The 25,173-nt window shown below is 41.1% G+C and overlaps 1 protein-coding gene across 1 annotated transcript in view; it reads right to left on the bottom strand.

Moving 5' to 3' along the window:
• The window catches only part of Grid1 (glutamate ionotropic receptor delta type subunit 1), a 712,681-nt gene that overhangs the window by 75,811 nt on the left and 611,697 nt on the right, over positions 1-25,173 (bottom strand). The window lies entirely within an intron of this gene.

The following is a 25,173-nucleotide window of genomic DNA, read 5'->3' as shown; positions in this document are numbered from 1 at the left end:
TCTTGGGGTGACGACTAGAAATACATAAATATGCATCTGCAGAATGTCTTAGGAAGTAAGACACATCGCCAGCATAATTCCTCTAAGGAGAGAGAGGGAGGGGTGTACATGGCTCAGCCCTGGAGGTCACAGCTTAGGTTCTGGCAAGCACCTCTCCAACCCAAACAAAAAGAAACTACCTAATAGCACATAGTCACATCACACAATTATGATGTACATGCATGTGGGTGTATACACACACACACACACCACCACCACCACCACCACCACCACCACCACCACCACCACCACTCGGATGGCCCTACATATCCACAGGATTTTTATCTAAAGTTTCATCCAACTATAGGTTGGCAATATTTAAAATAAAAAATGCTTTTGTATTGAACATGTACAAATTGGAGTATCACTTTCATAAATGTCTCCTAATAGAGATTGTACAGTAGCTGTTATTAAATATTTACTACACACTATTTTTCAGAATACAGATGGCCTTACAGTAATAGTTCATCTTATAGTTTTTTGACTTTACGATAATACCAAAGGATATATGTTCAGTAGAAAACACACACTGAATTTTAAATTTTGACCAGGCTGGAGATATGCTATATGATAGCTTCAATTCTTTGTAAATATGCTGAGTAACAGTAGCATGTACAAGAACTTTGAATATAGGATGTCTTCAACCTACAATAGATTTATTGAGACACACGGCCATCCTAAGGAGCATATGCACACTGAGAAAGGTGGGATGGTGCTGTTCTTCAGGTCATGAATCTGAGGTCCATTGTGGTTTAGTCAGTGTGACTCTGGCAGAACTCAAACCCAGCACTAAAAGCGCTTTCTCATACTGTTCTCATAGAAGAAGACTAGATTAGGGAAAGTAAGCTCTTATTTCCCAGAGAAATAGTCTCAGAGCAGTTCTCGTGAGAGGTGTGAGTGGAATCCTTCCTCTAGGCTCAGCACTTCCCTCTGAAAGGCCATCCCCATCGCCCATTTACCAGCAAAATGTCAACTGGAATTCTGACTACCTAGCCAAGAGGCTTCCATCTCAGGGAAGGGTAGATCCAGGCAACCAGGGAAAGAGAAGTAAGAAATTAGGTTGAGATTGATTTTTTTGGACATAGGAGGATGGTACGTGTGTTTAGATGCTCATTTTTGCATTGACTTACATAGGTCGATTTCACTGTTATCAATACATCAGTTTCAACAACCAACTATGTCAACAGGCCACAGCGTGTCCTGATTTCATATGCTACAGCAGGATTCAGCTTCAGTTCATCCTGAGCACCTCAACAGTCATTATCTGTTGGGGATCTCTACCTGGATATCCAGGGGCATCTAACACTGATTGGATCCTGCCGGATCTTATTGTGCCTACCTCAGCTGGCTTCTTCCCTCTGCACTAGTATTATCATTCAGCCAGACAGTGGAGTCAGGACCTGGGCTGCCTGACCCTCATTTCAGCCTTTCTCTCATCTGTCATATCCCAACCGGCATGATCAAATTGACCCCACAATATTTCTCAGATCTCACTCTTCTGACAATATCAGGGCCCCTGCCCTAGTTTAGGGGACTGCAGAGGATAATCATTAGGATGCAGCAAGAGATGTAAGTGAAGGCAAAGAACTCAATCTTATTTATAGCAGAGAGGTAGCATAGACTCCCCTCCTCCACTCGTAGTGCTATCCAAGGGACAACATGGCAACCTTGAGTGTAAATCCACACCTATGCCTAGCATCTGGGAATCAGATAATACTCATCAGCTGTTCTTCCTGGGACAAAGTTCCATAACATCCTTCTGTGACCTCCAAGCTGGGGAAAGCATCCAGACATATACGATCATCTTCCTTTACTGGATCTCTCTCCCTCCCTCCTCTCCCCTCCCTCTTTGACGTATACACCTTTATTTGCTTGCTTTCTCCCCTAGTAGGCTATTAAAAGGAATAGCAAATAAGAGGGGATTGCTGAATGGTATGCACGGAGCACTGTTGCTGCATTTACAGAGCAATCTTTTTAGGTGGTTTATTATTATTCTTAATCTACAGAAGAGGAATCTGGAGTTCAAAAGGCTAATTAGCTTTCTCAGTTTCATACATCTATTAAATATCAGCTCCCTCATATGAGCTCAGGGTATCTGGCTCCTGAGCAGTTACTTCTAAACATGCTCCTTTATGCTCAGGGAGGCACAGGGGTCTAGTTTCTTCCCAGTGTGCTCCCAGAACTAACCACAGCACCTGACACCAAGACACTGTGGGTCCTGAGCATCCCAGTACTATACGTAGCATGAGCATAAACTCTGGCAAATGCTTCAGCTGAGTTCTGTTGCTGGCCCTGTTGTATGACTCAGTTTCCCCACTCCACAGGAAATGGCTCCTTCTTCCTGACATCTCCACAGTGCATGCTGAGCAGGCTCTCTCACTGGTAGAGTAGGAATTAGAGCTAAGCTGCTGAGAATTTCACAAGAGGTCAGGGGAGAGGAAAAGCTTAGGAAACTATGTGTAAAATCCTCACATTTCAGAGAACAATGAATTCCAGAAAGGACAGCCATTTTTCTAAGGGTGCATAATGAATGGCTATGCCAAAACCCTATGTCACACTTGAAGAACTTTGCAGAATGACTGAGGGATGGCGACCAAACCTGTCACCGCCTTAAGGACACTTACACTTCAGGACAGTCTTATTCAGATTCAGTGTATGGTATCCTGCACTGATGGTGGCTGTGTTCTTAACAGTTCCTCATCTTCCCTATGAGTCTAGAAATTAAGTCACGGCAGTAGCAGGTAAGCTAGACAGTAGAGCTCTCAGGACCTAGAGGACACATGGGGGACTACTATGGGAATGCACTGGTGAAGAGCAGGTGTCAGGAAGCATTGTCTGTGTTTGGAATACCTTGGTATCATCTAACTGCTCAAATGACCTCCCCAGGACTAAGCAAGCATGTGATCCTAACCAGACTTCTAACTGGCTTCCAAGTCTGATGACAATCTCATGGCCACTGCCCAAAGTCAGGACCTTGAATTGTCTGACAATTCAACAAGGTAGGCAGTCAGTGAGGGGTAGCTGAGTTCCTGGCCTGATCAGTCCCACATGCTATGAGTTAATTATACAGAGCACTTCAAAAACAACAACTCTGTCCATTTGCTGTCTATAGGAAACTTAGTGATTCATCCTAGAAGGGCAAATGGGATCTGCGAGGCTCCAAACAATTCTTTAGGGGTTGTAGTGATGGGCACAAAAGATGCATGATTCCCAGTGTGGACATGTTGGCTAGGGAAATAAGATATAAACATATCCACACTGAGCATTTTCATATGCTTGGAAGCCCCTGGCTTCACCCTCCACAACTATTGCCCTCCCGGACTACAGCTCCTCCTCTGTTTTCTATCAGTGGATGCCTCCTAGTTTGATCCCAACCCTGCTTGCTTTTCGTGGCTTGTCCTGCTTCCTGGGTCCTAACTATCCCAATCCTGTGTAAGGAAGAATGCTGGGCTCCTGTGTCCCACAAAGAGCTGATCCTGGGGTCTCTTCCTTTATCCCATCCCAGCTGGATGCCACCTTCAACACTTTGGTCCCATGAGGGAACCAACTGATAAAAAGGAAGACCCTTCAGCCAAGTTTACTTCTCCAAACATGAGCCTAAAGCCTGAGCGATCAATGAAGCGAGAGTTTGGGGAAAGGTCACACTGGCTGATGTTATACTTTCCACGTAAATAACGTATTCTGCTGTGTCTGGAATACAATGAGGAGTACTGATAAAATTGTATCATAAAAAAAGACATTTTGTTTTTTTTTTTTAATGTAATGAAAGCAAGTTTTTCAAGTTAGTCTATTAAATTATCTTTCTCTCCTATTTTTTAAAGAAATATTTTCTATATTTTAAGAAATGTATTTGGGGAATTCACTTTGCTGCACAGTTCTTTGAAAGGAAACAATTGAATTTGCACCAGCTTTGTCTGTCTCGGGGAAACAGAGATACTATGAGTACACTTGGGTAACTGTGGTGAGGTGGCTGTGGCTTGTTCTGCTTCTCTGATCTTCCAGCATTCACCCCAATACCTGGCCTCAGGTTTGTTCTTATTAATAAGACCTGTTAAGATTCCTGCTACACTGTGTGGCCAGAGCTCCAAATTTAGCACTAATTGCTGCATTAGAACCAAGATCTCCATTAGAAACAGAGCAATATAAAGATCTCACCACCATGAATGAGGTCTTAAAAGACTGTTTCATAAATCCATTGCATTCTATCTTAAACAATGGACTCAAAAGAGTACTGTTTCTCAAGATGGAAATACTACTTTCTTACAGAAAGAGTCAGAAGCAGTGCCTCTTGGTTTCAAAGGCAAAGTAAGTACAAAGAATAGTAAGACAGAGTCTCTTGGATCTGATCAAATATAAAAACAAACTTAGGTAGTGCTAAGATTATGTGAAGCAGAGAAAACACTTGAAGTTCCTCAGGCCTATACCTGTACCCACTACTTCTTTTCTAACTATTATCCTCACCTCTGCCAGTGAAGTCCACCATCTTGACAGATCCAGTGGTTCCATAGACCACACCTGAAAACTGCCTGGTACCAACACTCTTATCTGAATGATGCCATTTCATTTTTCTTCTTCATCTCTGCTTGCCCATTTTGGGACCTCGCCATCTCCTCTGTCTCATCCTATCCACCTACTGATGGAGCACTACTTCTGCCTCATCCTCAGACCACCTTTCTCCTGTGGGCTAGGCAAGAACACCCCCAGGTATCAAAATGAATTGTTTTCACTCTCCATGGGTCATCACACAACCCTACTGTTCTGGAAGCAGCTTACTTCCTGACTTCCATAAGACTAGTGAAGATGTTGCCATGGTCTCAACACTCAGTAAGTGAAGTCTTGGATCCTTTCAAGGTCCTTTACTTCTCTTCACTTGCCATGTGTAGTCAACAGGATTTGCTTCCATTTACACCATTATCTTTTAGGACAGCATCCTTGTCTGTGCCTGGCTTAGGTCTCTACTATTTCACTCCTCTGATTTAGTTCTAAAGAGATTACTCCAATTTTTTTTTCTGAGATATGAATTCCACTCAAATCACCCTTCCTGACAAATGCATGTCAAATTTCACTCATATTAAAAATTGTTTGATTTTCCTTCTATCCCCCTTCCTGGTCCCAGTCAGGTGTGATGGCCTTCCTCCTTCCTTCTATCACCTTTCTCACAGGATGTGTGAACTTGTCCTTCACCCTGATTCTTTTCTGGATTTTGTGTTGTGACTTTTCCAAGGGTCACAAGTCATAAGCCAGTCCACCCTCCTTTGTATTAAGGGTGGAGCTTTCATATATGCTCAATTTGGTCTACTACAAAGGCAGCATCACTCAGAAAGGCTCCTGCACCCCAAGCACCCAGGAAAGGTATGTTAAGATATGATCAAATACATGGGAAGAACATTAGCATATCCCACTGAACAACCTCAAGTTCAAGAAAGAAAAAATGTACTGTCTAATTTCAGAGAGTGGTAGACTAGAAAAGCTCACAAGGCACTTTAGATTATTCCAGAAACCATCGCATGGATTTCAACAACTGATCAAAATGAGTGTCATAAAAATCAATTGGGTTTAATTATCCTCACGTGAAACATAAAAAAACAGAGGCTCTTAGCAGTCAAGAGCTGTTCAAAGTAACAGGTAGTATGTTGAGGGACCATGTAATCTTTCTCATACCAGTTATCAAAAGAGTTGGAACAATGTTCAGCCAGTGAACCAGCTCATTGGGTAGAGGAGCATGTCTTCAAGCCTGATGACCTAAGCCAGATTCTCAGGGCTCACATGGTAGAAGGAAAGAACAGAGTCCCACAAGTTGTCCTTTGACCTACACACACACACACACACACACACACACACACACACACACACACACAATGTTTACACAATGTTTAAAAAGTGAACATTGTAGATTTTTTTTAAACTACTACGCAATTCCATACATAACAGAGGCAAATGGATTATGTACCGCTAACACTCCCAGTGTATGCTACTGGGAAGCTCATTCATTATTAATGTAAATCATAGCCAAAGACATTCTAGATCCTTTATCCCAGGAAGACATAAACGTAGGGCAAACCCTGGCCCCAAGGCGCAGGCATTTAGAGAATCAGTCTGCCTAACATGCTGATATATTCTATTGGAGTTTATTGAAAATTATTTTTTAGAGCTCATTTCTGGGTTCATGTGCACTGCACTATCAATGGCTTTACAGCTGTTTCAGAGGAGATAAGAGACTGTCCATCAGCCTTGATGCTGCTGGTCTGTGTCATTTAGCCCAAGGAAAATTGCCAAGAAAAAAAGAGAAGCCTATTTCTACAGAATCTTTTGAGAAATTATTCATACTACTGGAAGGCCTGGGAGAAATGTAACACTCATGTTTTCCCCAGGGTGGAAGAGTACGTGCCTATGAGCCAGGGAGGAAATGCATTGAGGCTGTTGATTGTTCCTAAGTGGAGTGTGCTTTCTTCATGTCCTCTTCCTTCCCACCTGATCCAGCTTCTCCTAGGTTAAGAGCATTGATGACCTCAGGCTGTGGCAACAGGGTACAAGAATTTGAACTTACATCAGGACTCCAAAGGAAGTCTAAGGTTCTTGTGAAAAGATGTTTGGAACAATGACATACTCTGTGTGTCATCTGAGAGGTTCTTTGATCCCCAGTCTTGTCTCTGGTTGCTTAGGAACACTGTTTGGTGACATGACAGAGCAAGCTAATTAAAATGCTTGTGGGATGAAGAATGAACTTTACTACTCTTCATACTTCTTTTTCTAAGCCCAGCAGAGCAACATCTTAAAAACAATAAGGTTAATATTCAAACTTTAGGGATGAGAAGAATAGTATCCTTTCAATGACCATTGGGCCCTTGGTGAAAAATACTACAAAGACATATAATATTAACCTACACAGACAAAATTGGAGGTGTGATCTTTGGGCATTTAGATGAGGGACAGGCTTGATTCTTGACTTTGCTAAAGTCAGAGGCCATGGGGAGTATTTCATTTCAGAGAACCACACAATGGTAATGTTAGGGTTCCATTTACCTTGTGTGAAGTCTGGGACCTGCTCATGAAGCTCTTAATGGGAATTAAAGATGTACATCCAGGCCTCAGTTCAGAATCCTTGGCCAAAGAGCATCTGGTAAGTTGGGATTTTTCTCCTACTTGTGTTCACAGGTTTACTAAATATGATGGCTCTACAATGCTGTCCATCAGGAGCATTTTCTTGTCAACAAAGAACATGGGTACAACTTAAGTCCTAGCTCATGACAGAGAGATCATCCAGGCCTTCATCAGATACTTGGGTCTACAGCCTTTATTGTAAAGATGTGTCCATCTCTCCTGTGAGTAGTGGCTGCTAATATGCAAGGGCTCCCACAAAGGGAGCTACTATCCTTAGAAGTGAACGTCACCTATAGCCAGTGATATGACAACCACTTACTCCAGCTGATGATGAGTCTTACTGTCTGCGATAACTAGCACCCCAGAGCCCTCTTCCATTAGACTGGCACCGTTTCCAGCCAGTACACCTTTTCACTGTGCTCTTCTGCTCTTGTTCCTGGACTCTTCCTCCATCCTCCTCCATTTCCTGAATCCGCTTCACTTGAGATTTCTCCATCTGCCAAACATGTCATTTGTGCAAGAATTCTTGGAACACTTCTTTATAGGGATCCCAGCAGCAAATGGCCTTCCACTTTTGTATGTCATGAAGACATGGCATCCAATGAACCTTCCATCCCTGGGTAGGCAGATGAAACTAGAAAGCTCAGGCTTCCCAGTTTCAGAAAACTAGAATGCAAAGGACTGAGCACATCATAAGCACGCATTAATCTTGGAAAGTCTGACTTGATTGATAAAGCTCCACACTTTCACAGGGCTGGCTCTTTGCATGCCTGCAGCTTTACTCTTCCCTATGTCCTCAGCAGCAAGTCTTCACAAGGACAATTAATCTCATTTGCTCATCAGATTCAAGCACAATTACTCACTGGGCTTGCCATTAGTTAATAGCAGATAGAGTTATCAGAACCATCATTCTCCTGTTTCAAGGAGGAATAAAATAAATAAAGCCTAGAAGAAAACTTGGCCCCAGACTAGCTGTTTGTAGGTGACCTAGGAATTCAGTTTTTCAGTTCCCCAGTCTGGAATGCACTCACTTTCTATGCCATCTCAGTTGTTTTGAACTGTACAAGAAGCCTCTTCTGACAAACGCAGAGTAAGGTCATTTGACCCCCCACGTCAGCATGTCATCCTCAGTTCTAGGTCCAGAATCTATTTTGAAAATGAAATTCAAATGCTAACATACTCAACAGCACAAAAGAGAATGTGGGATTGGTCCAGGGAAGTTGTAATGGAGAGCAAGGTACAGGTGTGATGGCCGTAAGCATACCAAGGATGCCAGCTTGGGCAGCATGCCAGCATGAAGTGGCCAAAGGACAGCAGAGTGGGGACTGGCATGAGTCAGCAGTGAACTAAATTAAGAAGAATGGAGGTCAGAGTTCAGTATGTTCCAGGGCACAGAGTTCCAGGGAATGGAGGAAAGGGGAATAAAAAGACAGCACAGCGTTAATGATGACCTTATCGGGCTGGAGGCACTCACATGGTTGTCCATTAACCTTTTGGCGAGAAGACTAATGTTTTCATCTAAGAGATAAAGGAAATAAAACTAAGAAGATATCAGCTCACTTGTGTCAATTAGCAGAGTTTAATCTTCACACCATCACGCTATCTTCTCAACCCTTTTAAAGAACCTCAGGTGGGTGGGACAGTATTGAATCTGGGGTCTGAACCTGACATTCTCTGAGAATGTAGTACATATGAACTAAGTCATAAAAGACATGGAAAATATTTCAAATAAGTCAAACGCAAAGACCTTTTGATGGATGACAACAGCATGATCAGTATAAGGAGATGGTATAAGGAAAACATGCCCCACTTCTAACACTGATGGGATGAGAGAAGCCAGCTGATAAGGCTCTATCTTGAAATGCAAAAACAAATGCAAAGAAGCTGGAGAGAGTGATGGGACCAGAGGCTTCCCAGATACCAAGAAAGGGCTAAGTCTGCAGAAGAAAGGATTTGACTGGAGCATGCATGGAGGCTGCTGTCTCTCATTTTCCTGTAAGACAATCAATACCCAATGACTGTAGTTTTATATCACTAGTCCTTCCTGACCCAATCTACATCAAAACTCTAAGTTGTCAAACAGAATGGAAGAGGGCTCTCTGGCCAGACTTGAATCATCATAAGCCAGCAGTTCTCAACTTCCCAAATACTGTGAATGTTTAATATAGTCCCTCACTTTGTGGTGACCCCAACCATAAAATTATTTTGTTTCTACTTCATAACTGTAATTTTGCTACTGTTATGAATCATATTGTAAATATCTGTGTTTTCTGATGGTCTTAGGTGACCTCTGTGAAAAGATTGTTAGACCTACCAAGGAGTCGAGACTCACAGGTTGAGAACAACTTAACATAGCTTTTTTCACTAACCTCTCAAAAGAGCAGGAGGCTCAGGTCCCTTCTGGGTGTTAAGAGGAATCCCTATGCTGCTGCCCAAAGAGCCCCAGGAGAACACTTTGCACAGGGTAACAACAGAGAAGGACATTTCCTCATTAATGTCCTACAGAAAAAGTTCAAAGGCTAGATACCAAGTCCTCTACACTTTTCCACTAGCTGCCTTCAAATGTATTCAGAGAGAATTACAGCCTAGGCTGTGGTTTTCTTTGCCTTTTCTCATACCAATAAACTATCATTTTCCTGGGCGGAGGAAAATTCTAAAATGCTCCATATGGCCCTCATCATGGAGAAACCTCATCACTTCAAGTGGCCCCTGAAAATATACTCCTTGCTTCTCTTTTGTGCTTTAATCTCAACCTTATTTTTATTTTCTCTAGTTATTGTAGTAGAGTATTATTTGAAGGTGTGTTACTTTTGTTTATGTTGCATTTGTTTAACTCTGTGAAGCAGTGTTACTTTGCCTGTCTAAAACACCTGATGGTCTATTAAAGAGCTGGATGGCCAATAGCAAGAGAGAAGAAAGGATAGGCAGGGCTGGCAGACAGAGAGAATAAATAGCAGGAGAAATCTGGGAAAAGAGGAAAGAGCAAGGGGAAGAGGAGAGGAGGATGCTAGGGGCCAGCCACCCAGCCACACAGCCACCCAATCACACAGCCACCCAATCACACAGCCACCCAATCACACAGCCACCCAATCACACAGCCACCCAGCCACACAGCCACCCAATCACACAGCCACCCAATCACACAGCCAGCCTCGGAGTAGGAGTGAAAGTAAGATACACAGAAGAAAAGGAAAAAGCCCAGAGGCAAAGGTAGACAGGAAAATTTAAACTTAAGAAAAGCTGGCAGGAAACATGCCAAGCTAAGGCCAGATATTTATAAGTAATAATAAGCCACCATGTGTGATTTATTTGGGACCTGAGTGGTGGGCTCCCCAAAAGAGAACAAACAACCACCCACATTACTGTGTGCCAACATGGGCTAGAGTGAAAGAACCAACAAGTTACCTCAGACATTTTGCTTCAGTTATCATCTGCTCTTTGCCCTGCCTCTGGCTTCTCTCTGTCCAAACATTTGATGATTTAAAAACAGCTTCAAGCTCGTAGCCTTGTGGATACTTAGGTCCTCTAACTGATTCTCACCTCCACCACCACTGCAAGCTACTACCTCTTTCCTTCTTCCTATCCCCACCATTAGCATTCTCAATAATAAAATACCCTTACTTTCTCAACTCTGGTTAATTGTATCCATAGATTGTATTGAATATTTGTAGCAGGATCTTACAGGTCTTATTAATAAGAGCAAACCCGAGGCCAGGTATTGGAGTGAATGCTGGAAGATCAGAGAAGCAGAACAAGCTACAGCTATCTCACCTTGCTAGTTCCTCAGGCGATCCTGTTTCCTCAGGATGGAAGCTTCTGAGTCCTCCTCCACATGAATCTCAGCTGAACTGTGCTGCTCCAAAGCCTGAATGCTAAACCAGCCAAATGCTTAACTAACTAAATGCTTAACTAATTCTGGTGCCTGGTTTTCGCGTCTTATATATCTTTCTACTTTCTGCATCACTCCCTGGGATTAAAGGCGTGGGTCACCATGCTTAGCTGTTTCTAAAGTGGCCTTGAACACAGAGATCCACCTGGCTCTGCCTCCCAAGTGCTGGGATTAAAGGCGTGCACCACCACTGCCCAACTTCTGCTATGGCTTACTCTTCCCATTTTCTAGCCACCATTTGTGGCTCTGTCTCTAGTGGCTGTCTGTTCTCTGACCCCAGATAAGTTTATTTTGGGAAACATACAATATTTTAGGGGAACACAATACCACAAGTATTTCTCTTTCAGTGGATAAAGGAGAAAGCTTTATTCAGCTGCCTAACATGCATCATTGTTGATAATGTACAACCAGCAAGAGAAAAAAACAAGGCTCTCAAAGGATGTTGATGACTTCATTGACATTAGACCTGTGTTCTTTCTACCCTTGAATGCCTTATTACATCTAGGGACAGAACATTCTCCTATTATGCCCACAATACTAGTAATTTTCAGGGATATAGAAGGGTTAGTTTCAACGAATGCTCAGTGAAGATTCTGACATTGCCTCTCGACTCCACTTCTGCACCTCTGCATCCATCCAATACCTGTTCTCTGGATCACTGTGGTATCTCAGCTTCCCAAATCTTACCTCCCCTCATACTCACAGGTCCCCCTCTTCCTCTGCTATATCCTAAATGCGACTCCTTTCCAATGTTCCATCCAAGTCTTTCAATTTTTCAATCTATAGTTTTTCCATTGCCAATCCATTAGCTAGCTTACCATCCACTTGCTTTTATCCACTTGAGTGGTCTAAGAGATTACAACCTCAGTCTTTGCCTATCCCAGGAGCCCTCAGCTAACCTTTTCAGCATATTTGTAATGCTCATCTCTCAAATGTGTGGCTGCTGAGAGCCAACTCCTGATCAAAACCCCCTATTTTGTCACTTACACAGAACTTCTTCATTTTATATTATTGTCTTTCTGGGACCCAGTCCAACCTAACATCCAAGTTCATCACTCTGGGATCCCTGTTACCCTGTTTTCCACTTAATCTAAAGGCAGGGAGACAGGAAAGAAGTTTTGAGTGGATTCTCAGGCAGCCCCTCTATATAAAGGAGGACATCCAACATTTGCAAGTATGATTCTCTAATTCAAATACACCTACTGAAGCAAGTATAAGTATTGTAATTTATGTAATTTATGAGAAAGGAGTAAAAGGTAAATGAAACACATTCTGAAATTTCAAGTTACTCAGACTGTTAATTTCTAGGGCAAAGACTCAGACCTTTCTCCTTTTTTCATAGCCTGAGGATTCCCCAGAAGACACTGTGTATTACAGTGTTTACCTGGTTTACCCAGCGTGCACTGCCTCTTTACCTGGAATGCCCTGTTCACCATTACTTTCTTAGTCTTACACCTCCACCTCTGTCACACTCAGCTCCCTTCCTGGCTCAGCTGAGGATAATTATTTCTTCCATGCTGCCTTCGGCCCACGCATCTGACACATCATTGCACTGTTCTGAACTTCTGTTAACCAGCAGGCTGTTTGCAAAGGAGCTTTTCAAAGGACTGGACTCTGACCTACTCTCCCAATAAATGCCAAGCATGGTATCTACACACAGCGAAAGCTCAGACAGTCTTGAATCCATGTCAGAGTATCCCGTGAAATTCATTCAAAATGGTATGTTTAGAAATCCCTGGAAAAGAAAAGACCACAGTAAACAGTGGGGAAGCACCCCGAGCCCCTCTCTTTGTCCTACAGTCTTTTTGAGGCAGTAGAAGCATGAGAAAGCAACCGGTATGGGTTGATGAGGACAAGAATGATACATGTGCCCTTTAAGAACTGGTTTCTCTTCAGGAACAGTGGGTCCCAAGCAAGGCTTTGTGTAAACAGGAAGGGTAATACACCAATTAGAGAGATTCAGGATCAGCCCAGGAACAGATCCCCTAGGGCTGCCAGGTAACCATGAACACATCTCTCACCTTCCAAGATCCAGTTTCCTCTCCATTGAACTTACAGTAATACATTGCTCACCATGCAGAGTTGGAAAAAGAGACAGGAGACTGTTGGTAAAACATTTACTACAAAGTAAATGGTGTGTATCAATTATGGTCTATGGTCTGTAATAGATAAATCCTCAACAGCTGACTCTGAAAAAACAAGCAAATAGTCCTGTATTGTAGAGTTTGCTGATAAGTTTGGTATCAATACTGCAGCAAAGAATTTAAGCTAGCACTGTGATGCCATTCAACATCCCCAGCCAGCTCCAGCACACCTCTGCTTAAGGCTCATGTAAACAGTCACTCCTCTTGACTCTCTCTACCTCCATATCAACACTGATGTTTTTCACAAGATGAAAGAAGAAACTAATAAATATGACTTCTCCTTGCTGTGTGGAGAAGAGAATAGGGCTTGCTTCAGTTGCCCTTCCCTAGCAAAGGCTGAGGCCTCCTCTGAGCATGCCTTCAGGCTCTTAGCACAAAAAGTCTTGAATACACTGAGTACCTGGTTCTGAGGTGTCACGATGTTCATGAGAAGCAGGTACTTAGAATCATAGCTTTACCTGTTTTGAGATTCATCCTCAAATACACAAGAAAATATGCCTTGTGGCACTCTCCCCAAGAGAAGATGGGGTGTAGCTAAACAGCCTTTCTGTTGTGGCCTTTTCTCACTTCCTAAGGATGTGAAGCACATTCTAATTTTCCCTCGTGATTCATTTCTACTTTATTTCTCAGTTTTCCTTAGTGATCCACATAAAGCAACCTATTGTTACAATCAAGACTTAAATAATATTCCATTACCATGGCAACAGGCTAGGCCAGTGGCCTTCAAACCCAACTCACCCCACCATCAGCTGCATAGCAACTCCAGCAGATCTTCACCATGACAGAAACCTTCTTACCGAGAGAAATGTCAGTTTCCAGAAAGTTCTAGTGGACTGTTATAAGAATGCAGAGAACACACACACAATTATTTGTATAATTTAGATGCAGAGGTGAAGATTATGTTTAATTATGGTTTGAGGCCTGAGCGTCAGTATAGACCAGGGTAACTCCTTGTCTCTCCCAACAAGAATATTCCAGTCCAAGTAAAGAAAGGATATATTGGTATGAAGAGAGTAATTTCTTGAAGTGTTGGTCTGATGGCAAAAATATAAATGGGTCTTCACATTAATTATTATAGTGCTCAAAACTATGAGTCCTATCTTTTGGACAAAATAAAGTTTATTACATGAGATGGTTAATATTGATTGTCAACTCGATATGATTTACAATCTCCTAAGATAAACCTTGGGCATGTCTGTTAGAGGTAGTTTAGATGAGCATAGCCTCTAGGCCTGTGAACGATTTTCAAGATTAGGATAACTGAGATCAGAAGAATCATGCTAAATGTGGGCAGCACTACTGCATGGGCTGTGATCCTGGAATGATTAACAAGGAGAAAGAGGGCTGAGTGCCAGCACTCATCATTCTATTTACTGAAGATTGATGCCACATGACAAGTAGCCTCGAGTTCCTACCCACAGGACTCACTACTAAAACAGACTGCATCCTCAGACCATGAGCCAAAATAAAACCTTTTTCCTGTAAGTTGCTATTGCCAGGCTATTTTATCACAGCAAAAGCAAAAATAAATAAGATACTAGATAAAATCTGGCAAGTGTGCCCAACTTAAAGCCCACAGGTCACACATGCCCCATGGTAGCTTTGAATGTAGCCCCACACAAAACTCTTAAACTTTCCAGGTATAGCTCCAGGAGTCCAGTCAGTGAGAGAGAAGAAGGATTATACGAGCAAGAGTATCGAGACCATGATCGGAAAAAGCACAGGGACGAATAGCCAAACTATGCTGAGGAGCCTCCATGGAACTGGACCAGGCCCTCTGGATAAGCGAGACGGTTGATGAGTTTGAACTGTTTAGGAGGCCTCCAGGCAGTGGGACCCCACGAGCTTTGTGCCACCACTGCACTAACATATCTTGCAGGTAGGACACCATTGTGGATCAAAGGGTTTGTGGTTGGGTTCATGTTTACACTTTTCCTTTGGTAGCATTCAGAGCGTCTTCCTGTACCAAAGGCACTCAGGAGTGAAGGCTCTCTGTAGGTACCAGCTCGACTTCTCTATGTTCAATGAGTTGTGTAGCTGTTGTCTACAGCAACGCAGACTTACTGTCAGTTTGTGGAGAGCAACCTATCTATAATCTTGGCCTGGGTGAGTTGGGGGTTCCCATAGGATGCCTTTGACCTACAACTCAATTAGATGTAACCCATTCCCAGTACTGCAAGCTTTGTTTGGTGGCAAGAAAATGTCCAGTTAGGGCTCTGTCTCCCCCACTATTTGGTGATTACATTTAGATTGTCTTCCTATATGTATATATTTTAGGAAACTTCTGTATTCGGTTTCCATATGATGCCTCAAATGGCCCTTCATTTTAGCTGTCTCTCCCAGTATTCCCTTCCTTGTCCCCATCTTTCCTCTCCCTCTCCACTTGGTCATCCAGCCCCCTCCCTCTCCATCCACCCATAACTATCTATTCTATTTACCTTTCTTAATGAAATCAATCTGCCTCCCCCAATCCCTTACTTTATACCTAACCTCTGTGATTCTATGGATTACTTGATCTAAGAGCTAATATCCACATATGAGTGAATACATATAATATTGGCCTTTCTGGGTCTGGATAAACCCATTCATGATTTTTTTTCTAGTTTCACCAATTTATCTGTGAGTTCCATGATTTCATTTTTTCTAATAGCTAAGTTATACTCCATTGTATAAATGTACCATATTTTTGATTCATTCTGTTGAGGGATATCTAGCATGTAGTATGGCATTGGAGTTGGGGGCCATAGTATTAATTCATTGTTAATTTAATAATGACATAGATGAGCATATTAAGAAATTATAAGTATATCTCTAGGAGTCACCATACCCACAGACATTCCCTAGCTCTGAATTCTAAGAAAGATCAATAGTCCTGATACTTGAGTAGTGGCAAGCATACCCAGGTGTCTTCTCATCCAGTACTACTTCTAAAGAAAAGAAAAGAAACTCCTTGGAGAAATCACTGATGTTAGGGCTGAGGCAATGAATAACAATCTCCCAAGGCCGTGCTGAAAGAATAAAGGGACATCCAAGGGACATCGGAGCCAAGGGACATGGAGCCAAGCAAAGGAGCTCCCAACAGCTGAAGCCGAGGCAGCAGGAACTGCAAAGCCAAATGGCAGCATCTCAAGTTGGAGAATACAATAGTCTCCAGTCTATATGAATGTAAATAACAACAGTAAATAAGTAGAAAAAGAGTGGGTAATGATCTTTAAAGAATTCCAAGAAAGTTTTTTAGACCTTATTACCTTTGAGAGAAGCAGAAGACTTCAGTTCTCTAGGAGAACTAGACTTACTGATTCATTACAAAAAGTAGAATATGGCAAATAGGCCAAAGGAATTACATGCTAGAAAAACCTGGCAAACACTGCCTTAGCCAAGAGAACAAAGTTAACACCATCGGTGCCAAGTCATGTTCATAACACGTGATCTGGATTTGAGGGGTTGAGAAGGGCCCTCCTCTGTGACTTTCCTCCTCAAACTCACACACCCTGACTAAGCATGAAGAAAGGAATGAAACTCCAAAAGAAACATTCTTCAAAAACACCAGGCTGCCAAGGTCATGAAAAGCAGGGGAAGTCAGAGAGGCTGTCAGTACCCAGGGAGACCAAGGCAAAGTGTGGGATTCTGGACCAACGCCTTCTTCCTCATGGACTTTGGAGAAAATCAAGAGAATCCAAGTATCTTGGAGCTTTGTTAATCTTGATAGACACTGCACTTTACTTGTTAACAAGAGATAAAATAAGCAATGGCTGCAGAGGGCTTCTCTGCACTACATCTATGCAAGTTTATGAAAATATAAATCATTTCAAAGGTAAGTTATTTTTAATCGATTGCAAAGATCAGAAGGGAAATCATGGGCTTTTCAATAAGCAGTCCTATTAAAACTGTTTGGCCATATAGGTTTAAAGATCTTCTCACAAATAGCATCAAGATGGATTAAAGACCTCTGTGCAAAAATCAATAATGTACAATTTTTTTAGCAAATTATATGACTTAGAGTTGGGGATGATATTTTTTAAAGAACACATAAATAGAACAAACTTCAAAGGGACTCACTTATAAGGTTGACTAAGTTAATTTAAAAACCTTCTCATAATAAAGTGTATAGAAAGTGAAATACAAGACTTAGTCTAGAAGAAATATCTGTAAATATGCAATAGATAAACGTAATGTGTATGCAAGTAAACAAAAGTGAAAAACTGTGAACCAGAAAAGCTCAGGAGCCCTAATAGAGATAAAGTTATAGAAATACTCAGCCTCACTTGAAATCAGGAAATTACAAATTAATATAGTCAGATGACAGCACATGGTGCCCATCAGATTTTCAAAATTAAAAAGTGTGAATTTATCAAATATTCAAATGTTGACAAACACAGTGTACTCACATACATAGTAATTGGCAATGTAAATTTACAAACTCCCATTAGAGAGTAATCTGGCAATATCTTATAAAATTAAAGAGGCCCATATAAATGAGTCATCAGCTCTAATATGGGATATGTATCCCAAGGAACACATCCACGACACATGCTGGAATGCCCACTGCAGCACTGTTGATGTTGTTGCACTGGCACCACACTGCAATGTCGCAATGTCAGTACAGGTGCAGACAAACATAATCTACTGTAAAAGCTACACATTTTCTAAATGAATGAAGATGTGAACAAATATTGATTATAAAAGCAAATGATTTTCTATTTTATAAAAATTATAGCCAAGCGGTGGTGGCACACACCTTTAATCTCAACACTTGGGAGGCAGAGGCAGATGGATCTCTATGAGTTCCAGACCAGCCTGGGCTACAGAGTGAGTTCCAGGAGAGGCACAAAGCTACACAGAGAAACCCTGTCTTGAAAAACCAAAAAAAAGTTATATATAGCTAAATACTCTTATATACATTTTGATGATATTAAATATTAGGAGATTGAATACATTAAATATATATGCATATACAAATATATCAAAGATGTTGACACTAAAATATATAGCACAATTACATAGTTTATTTACAGTCAGATACTGCATATGGTAAATTTATATTTATTTGTGCTATAAATTCAATACACAGAATTTATGCCAATAAAAACGGTCCAGCCCATGATGGCACACACCTTTAATCCCAGGACTAGGGAAGCAGAGCCAGGCAGATCTCTGTGAGTTCGAGTCTACAGAGTGAGATCCAGGACAGGCACCAAAGCTACACAGAGAAACCCATCTCTGGAAAACTAAAATTAATTAATTAATTAATTAATTAATTAATTAAAACAGATAGATGGAGTGGAAAATTTATAGCTATGTATAATTAAATATACAGTAATATCCATCTTTTTTCAAAAAAATAATTTGTAACATTAACATTTATTCTGTAGGATTGAGAATAGAAGGGCTTGTGATTTCAAACCCTTTAATTTGTAAATGTTTTCTATGAAAATTAAGAAAATAATAAGCTATGAACTAGAATAAAAAGGCAGCTATCGAGCAGTCTAGAATTCATTTACCTATAGAAGCATGTTTAGCAAACTGTGCTATTTGTACTTAGAGAAAGGGAACATAATTTCATAATTTTGCAATATAAATATAATAACTAAAATTGGGAAATGATATTTAAAGGGAATTAGGGGCTATTTCCACATGATAATTCTCTTATTTTCCTCAGAAGAGATGCTCAAACTGTAAACAGGTAGTTAAAAGTCTACCAACTTTGCCAGTGCCTCAGATGTGACATGACGGCTGTGTAAGGACAACTGAGCAACCAGGACCACTGCGACAAAGAAATACATCCCAAAATTAAGCAATGTCTTCAATCTTGTACATGCACTCAGTCATTTTTTAAAAATATTTTTTTACTGAAAACAGTTTTAGCATATAATCCTACTGTTTGTGGGATTGCCTGTCTAGATCTATCCATGGGTATGTAAAATCACCTAAATTCAGTTCTTTTTCAAGTGGATATTGATTACATGGGGGAGGGCAAAGTGCTTCGATAGTTGTTTAAATTTCAGTGTTTTAAAAGAGGTAAGAAAAAAAATAACATAAAATCATGTAATCATTATTATACTAAGACAGAACATGAGAATAAAGTAAAATATGTGAGAAGCTTTTTTTTTTTTTTTTTTTTTTTGGTTTTTCGAGACAGGGTTTCTCTGTGTAGCTTTGTGCCTTTTCTGGAGCTCACGTGGTAGCCCAGGTTGGCCTCGAACTCACGGAGATCCGCCTGGCTCTGCCTCCCGAGTGCTGGGATTAAAGGCGTGCGCCACCACCGCCTGGTGTGAGAAGCTTTTTTAAAGACCAAGTGCATTGGAAGTATTTTTTAACAGTCAAGGGAGCACAGTCTTTACGGGGAAGGGAAGGAGCTGAAGAGAGTTTCAGGGAGAGTGGGCATGGTAGGAGCTACCCAGAAATGACTGGTTTACCCGACAGCCAAGTGACTATAGATAAAAGTGTACGGAATGCTGTGTTAATGGTGCAGTTTCAACAGAGGGAGTGCTGGCATGTGAGAAGTTCTGGGAGCGCCCAAACAGGGGGATTTTTCAGTCTGGCAGGTCCTGGAGGATTTGCATAGGACCTTGTTCTTCTGGAACGTTAGATTGTGATTGTTCAAAGATAAAGGGAGTAAAATATTCCAGGACAGGAAAGAAGACTACAGAAAGGAGACAACTTGTTATGACTCACTGTCAGGCGTGTGTGAGGCGGCCTGGGAGAAGCTGCCCAGGCCATCTAGGCCTGAAGTCTTGTCTCTTTCCCACCTGCTGAAGCAGAGAATCCTCGGCTAACTTTCTCAGACACGTAGATGAGTAGGGAAGGCATAGGAAGATAATGTGATCCGGTACAATCAAACTGTTTAAAGAGTACTTAGAAGGTGCTGGATTCAGGAATAGGATAGATTGAACCACATGCAAGGCCAAGAAGAAACTGTGCAGGCATGTGAATGCCTTGTTCCCCAAATGCAGCTATCCTAAGGAATATTTATGAGGAAGACAAAATCCCTGGGTGATAAATTCTCTCCTGTGACAAATGCGGACAGTCTGGGGGCGATGGTGACTAAATGACCAGGACGCAGGATGGAAACACTTTTACCTAGTGAAGAAGGCTATTGGATGGTGTGGAGTTGCTAACAAGCTCATCACTGAACAGGCTGGCTTTGGGTACCTGGCCTGGGCACTAGGTGCGACTCTTCAGTATTTGGTATAACTGAAGCCTTCAGATGGCTAACACTGGCAAGGTATCAAATGAACCCAATGATGACAGGATGTGTGGGTCTGGAAATGGACCAAGGCAGGCTTCCCCCATCCTGTAGTTAAGGGACATTATTTTTAGGCAGCTTGTCAAAATTCATTCATCCATCTTGTTAGTTTCAGCACTCTGTTCCATCCTGTTGGTATCATTTAAAATCTTGATTTTTATCAGTCAACACATTAGCATCTCCAGCTCTCCAACTGAGAATGTTTTCTCCCTAGCACCCTTTACTCTCTGAAAATTATAATAAATAAAACATTGAGAGGATAAAATACCATGCTACCTCTCAAAAATTACAATTTTGTAAAACAACAAAAGTGCCATTCTCTACAAGCATTTTTGTGACTGGTCCAAAAAGTCTCATAAGAAAACAGTAAGAGGTGACAAGTAAACAGGGTGAGAGCAGAAGGGAATGATCAATAAAGTGAGAGTACAGGGTGAGTGTGTGTGTGTGTGTGTGTGTGTGTGTGCGCGCATGTGTGTGTGTGTGTGTGTGTGTGTGTGTGTGTGTAGGGTATGTGTGTGGAGGATGTATGTGTGTGTGTGTGTGTGTGTGTGTGTGTGTGTGTGTGTGTGTGTGTGTGTGTGGTGTGTGTGATGTTCGAATCTTAGATGGTCTTTTAATAAAAAACCCAAAGCCAGACATCAGGGCAATAGCTAAAAGATCAAAGAAGCAGAACAGCCAGCCACTAGTTCTTACCTCTAGGAAATCTTCCATCTAAAGAGAATGAGTTCCTATTTCCTCATGCATTATATACCTTTCTCTGCCCTAGCATATTACTTCCTGGGATTAAAGACGTGTGTGCTTCCCAAGCAAAGGCATGAGATCTCAAGTGCTGGGATTAAGAGTGTGTGCCACCACTGCCTGATCTCTATGTCTAATCTAGTGGCTGGCTCTATCCTCTGATCTTCAGGGAAGTTTATTAGGGTACACAATATATCACCGTGTGTGTGTGTGTGTGTGTGTGTGTGTGTGTGTGGAGGGCATGTGTGTGGAGGGGGGTGTAGAGGGAGCAGGTATTGAACTTGCTCAAGTATATGCCACATGGAGAGCCACAAAATAAACCACAGTAAATTGTACAAAAAAATAGTCCACTCTGAACCTTAAGTAAAAAATTAAATGCAAGGAAAATGAAAATTAAAAAGGCAGTTGCAGGGTGTAAAGAACAAAGTACCAGAAGACAGAAGCAGCTGAGGTTTATGCAAAGCGAAGACATAAGTAATAACCAAAGGGATTATTGAGGAAAGAAGAGATGGCTCAGCTGATAAGAGGACTTACTTACTGCTTCTGCAGAGGACCTGAGTTCAGTTCCCAGCACCCATGCAAAATAGCTTACACCTTCCTGTAACTCCATCTATAGGTGCACCTGTGCCCTTCTCTGGCCTCTACAAGTAATTCACTCATATGCACAAATACAGACGTATATAATTTAAAACAAGACCTTTTTTTTTTTTTCTCTGTGTGGCTTTGTGCCTTTCTGGATCTTGCTCTGTAGCCCAGGCTGGCCTCGAACTCACAAAGATCCACCTGGCTCTGCCTCCTAAGTGCTGGGATTAAAGGCGTGTGCCACCACCGCCCAGCGAAGATTTATTTATTTATTATGTATACAGTATCCTGCCTGGATGTGTCCCTGCAGGCCAGAAGAGGGCACCAGATCTCATTACAAGTGGTTGTGAGCCACCATGTGGTGGCTGGGAATTGAACTCAGAACCTCTGGAAGAGCAGTCAGTGCTCTTAACACAGAGCCATCTCTCCAGTCCCACAAGATCATTTTTTAAAAGAGAAATATCATTACAAGCCCAATAAAGGAGCCAATCATATAATTAAAGGTGCTTACCACATCTAAAGGCAGTCCAGAAAAAATAAATCAGAAGCATTTGTATTGTACACATCAATAAACTTCTGTCAATAATATTCTGTAGGAATGTCTTTTTTAGGGGAAGGAAAGAAATTTACAGAAAGCAAGACAAAGCATTCATCCATTTCCTGGGTTGTGGTACATGATAAAGGCTACAAACCTTGACCCAATCACTGACGCTACCTTCCTCTATAGAGAAGCACACATTAGGCAGAATGTAAGAGTTTAGAAAAGGCCCATTTTCTTATTGAAAACTCCTACTGAAAACCAATCAAGAATTAAATTGAACCCAAACACACAGAAACAATACGTAAAATGATTTTCAAATTTTCCAGAAAATCTGTCAGCTGGAAAAACATCCGACTTAACAAAATTGTTTGGAGAAAGGTTTTATAAGCTATATCCATATGAACTCACCATAATTAAGTCTGCAATAAAATGCAACTACATATTGAAATATACAGCCTTGTATATCTATCCTTGGTAAATTTTTCTTTTGGTTCTTTAAATTTAATTATCTTTAAGAACGATGTACTTTTACAATAATACACTCAATATAAAACATGAATGTGCTTCAAATATTATGTCACTTCTGAAATTGATTGGAATGCCTTTTGCTGGCTTATTATGTATTTGGTAATTATTAAACAAAAAATATTCTAAGGTCAGCATTTTCTGCAATTCAATTTTGCAACCATCTGTCATCTTAACATAAACATTCATTTAATGATACCCTGGGACTTTTTTTAACTAGTCAGAAATGTATTTAATTATGTGACTCCATTTTCCTTCTTTTCCATAACATTTTATGTAATATTACCAAAAGCATTGCTGAAATCAAAATTTAATTAAGGATTGAAGAGTTATCCTGATATTCTAGGGGTAATAAGCCTATCAAAGGCAAAGAAAAACAAATTGAGAGAGGTAAGCCTAGCACAAGACAATTTGTTCTCAGGGAATTGGAACTACAACTACATAGGGGTCATTTTCTTCCCTTTCCAGGTATTCACACATCTCCTTCCAAGTAAATCATTTACAAATGTTGGCACAATGGCACATCAATTCACTGGCCCAGTAAATAAAAAATTCAATAAGGATTCAAAGCCATCTTTCAAAAAGTTACTTGCTTAAATATCCCCTCCCCAGTTCCACTAGAGCATTACAGTTCTCTAATGTTATCAGCAGAGTGCTTGCATATATATATAAATTATTCCAGTGTCTTGGAATAGTTCTTCAACTCAACCTTGAAGAAACCTTTAAGAGACACTGTAGGGAAAAATGGAGTTGTGTCTTTACTGAGTGCTAACTGAATGCCAGTACCATGCTGGACCCCATATGATCTAATTTAATTAGTGGACACAGTACATAGTGAATTGGTATCATCCTGTTTATTTTTTAGGTAAGAAAGCTAATTAAGGCTCATATTCATAAAGTAGCCAACTTCAGTTACACAGCCAGCAAGCCCTTATACTGACACAAATGTTGAACCCAATGGTTCTTAATCAACAGTGGTAATTCTGTTTTAGTCTGCTGCAATTACTTTCCAGTATTCCTTAAGCATGATCTCTCTGCTTGTGATTGGTTTTAGTCAAAACTAGAGTTCAGAAATCAATTCTACCAAACTCTTATTTTTTTCACGAATTTTCCCCAATTGAAACATAAAATGGGGTCCCATTTGCATAAACTTTCAAGAGGATATCCCTGTTTTATTCCTACAAAATTCTGTGTTTTCATTCAGTGACTGACTTGTAGAGAGCCCCCAGCATCTGCCTGCTGTGCTCCCCCACTGAGATTTGTGATGGCTTTTGATGAAATAACTAGTGCCTCATTATTGGGGTATTTCTATCTTGAATCATACAACTAGGCCTCAAAAGGTCCCTTTCCTGAACTTTTTAGAATTCTGCTTTTCTATAGGATATGATAACTACCAATCATGGCCTGTTTCATTTTCCATTGTGTTATGGTCCATGAGAAGTCCCACCAGTCATGTATGCAACCAACAAGAACATTTAATAAACAATTCCAGCATGCTGGGATCAAGCTATCTGACAAAGTAGCAAAATGGTGACCCCAAGAGAAGCTAGCAGGCTCCTTTTAAGCAAGATTAGAGGATTTTCAGCTGTAGTTAAGTGTACTTTGAAGTGATTGGGTGTAGACTCTTACTGGTACAGGAATCATTTTATGATTGGCTCATGACATCTGTCCAGCAACTATGGTTGCAGTGTCAGGGTTTTTGGTTGTTGTTTTTTTGTTTTTTTGTTTTGTTTTGTTTTTTGTTTTGTTTTTGTTTTGTTTTGTTTTGTTGTTTTTTTTTTTCTGTGTCAGGGGTCTGTTTGACTGAAAATAGCAAGAACAGTTCCTGCTTGTGGCTGCGTAGGGCTCTGATTAGCTACCAGACTGGACATACTTCCTGAGGGTCTGGCTGAAGCCAGACATGAGTCAACATAGGTTGGTGGGCTAATATGGGGCAGAGGTCTTAGCAAACTGGCCCCTGGAAAAAAACCAACCAACAAACAAACAAAAAACCAACTAGCCTTGTTAGGTTCAGTGCTATTATAAGAGGGGACAGCTGCTTCACATTGCATGTCTATTATCAGTTTGGAGACCAATTTTACTTCTCTCAAATCTTCCATTACTTAAATCAGTAGCAAATTACTTCCTTTCTTTTAAAATGTCAACAGTTCCACAAGGCTTCAAATTTGCCATACATATTCTCCCTATTTTCCAAGATACTCAACCTGAGCTTGTGAGAAGCTAGTCACCAAAGACCAGGAGCTGCGCAGCCACTGACCATCAGAAGAGAGGACAAGCTCACTCATCTACCTCATTCTCATGTCAGAGGATCCAAGGACCCAGGTCCCACGGCATACTCAACTAGGTAGTCTTACTTCAAGACATCACT

Source organism: Onychomys torridus, chromosome 9 (assembly GCF_903995425.1).
Source record: "Onychomys torridus chromosome 9, mOncTor1.1, whole genome shotgun sequence".
Taxonomy (NCBI): domain Eukaryota; kingdom Metazoa; phylum Chordata; class Mammalia; order Rodentia; family Cricetidae; genus Onychomys; species Onychomys torridus.
The sequence above is the reverse complement of the archived record's forward strand: the minus strand, read 5'-3'. Positions and strand labels throughout refer to the sequence as shown.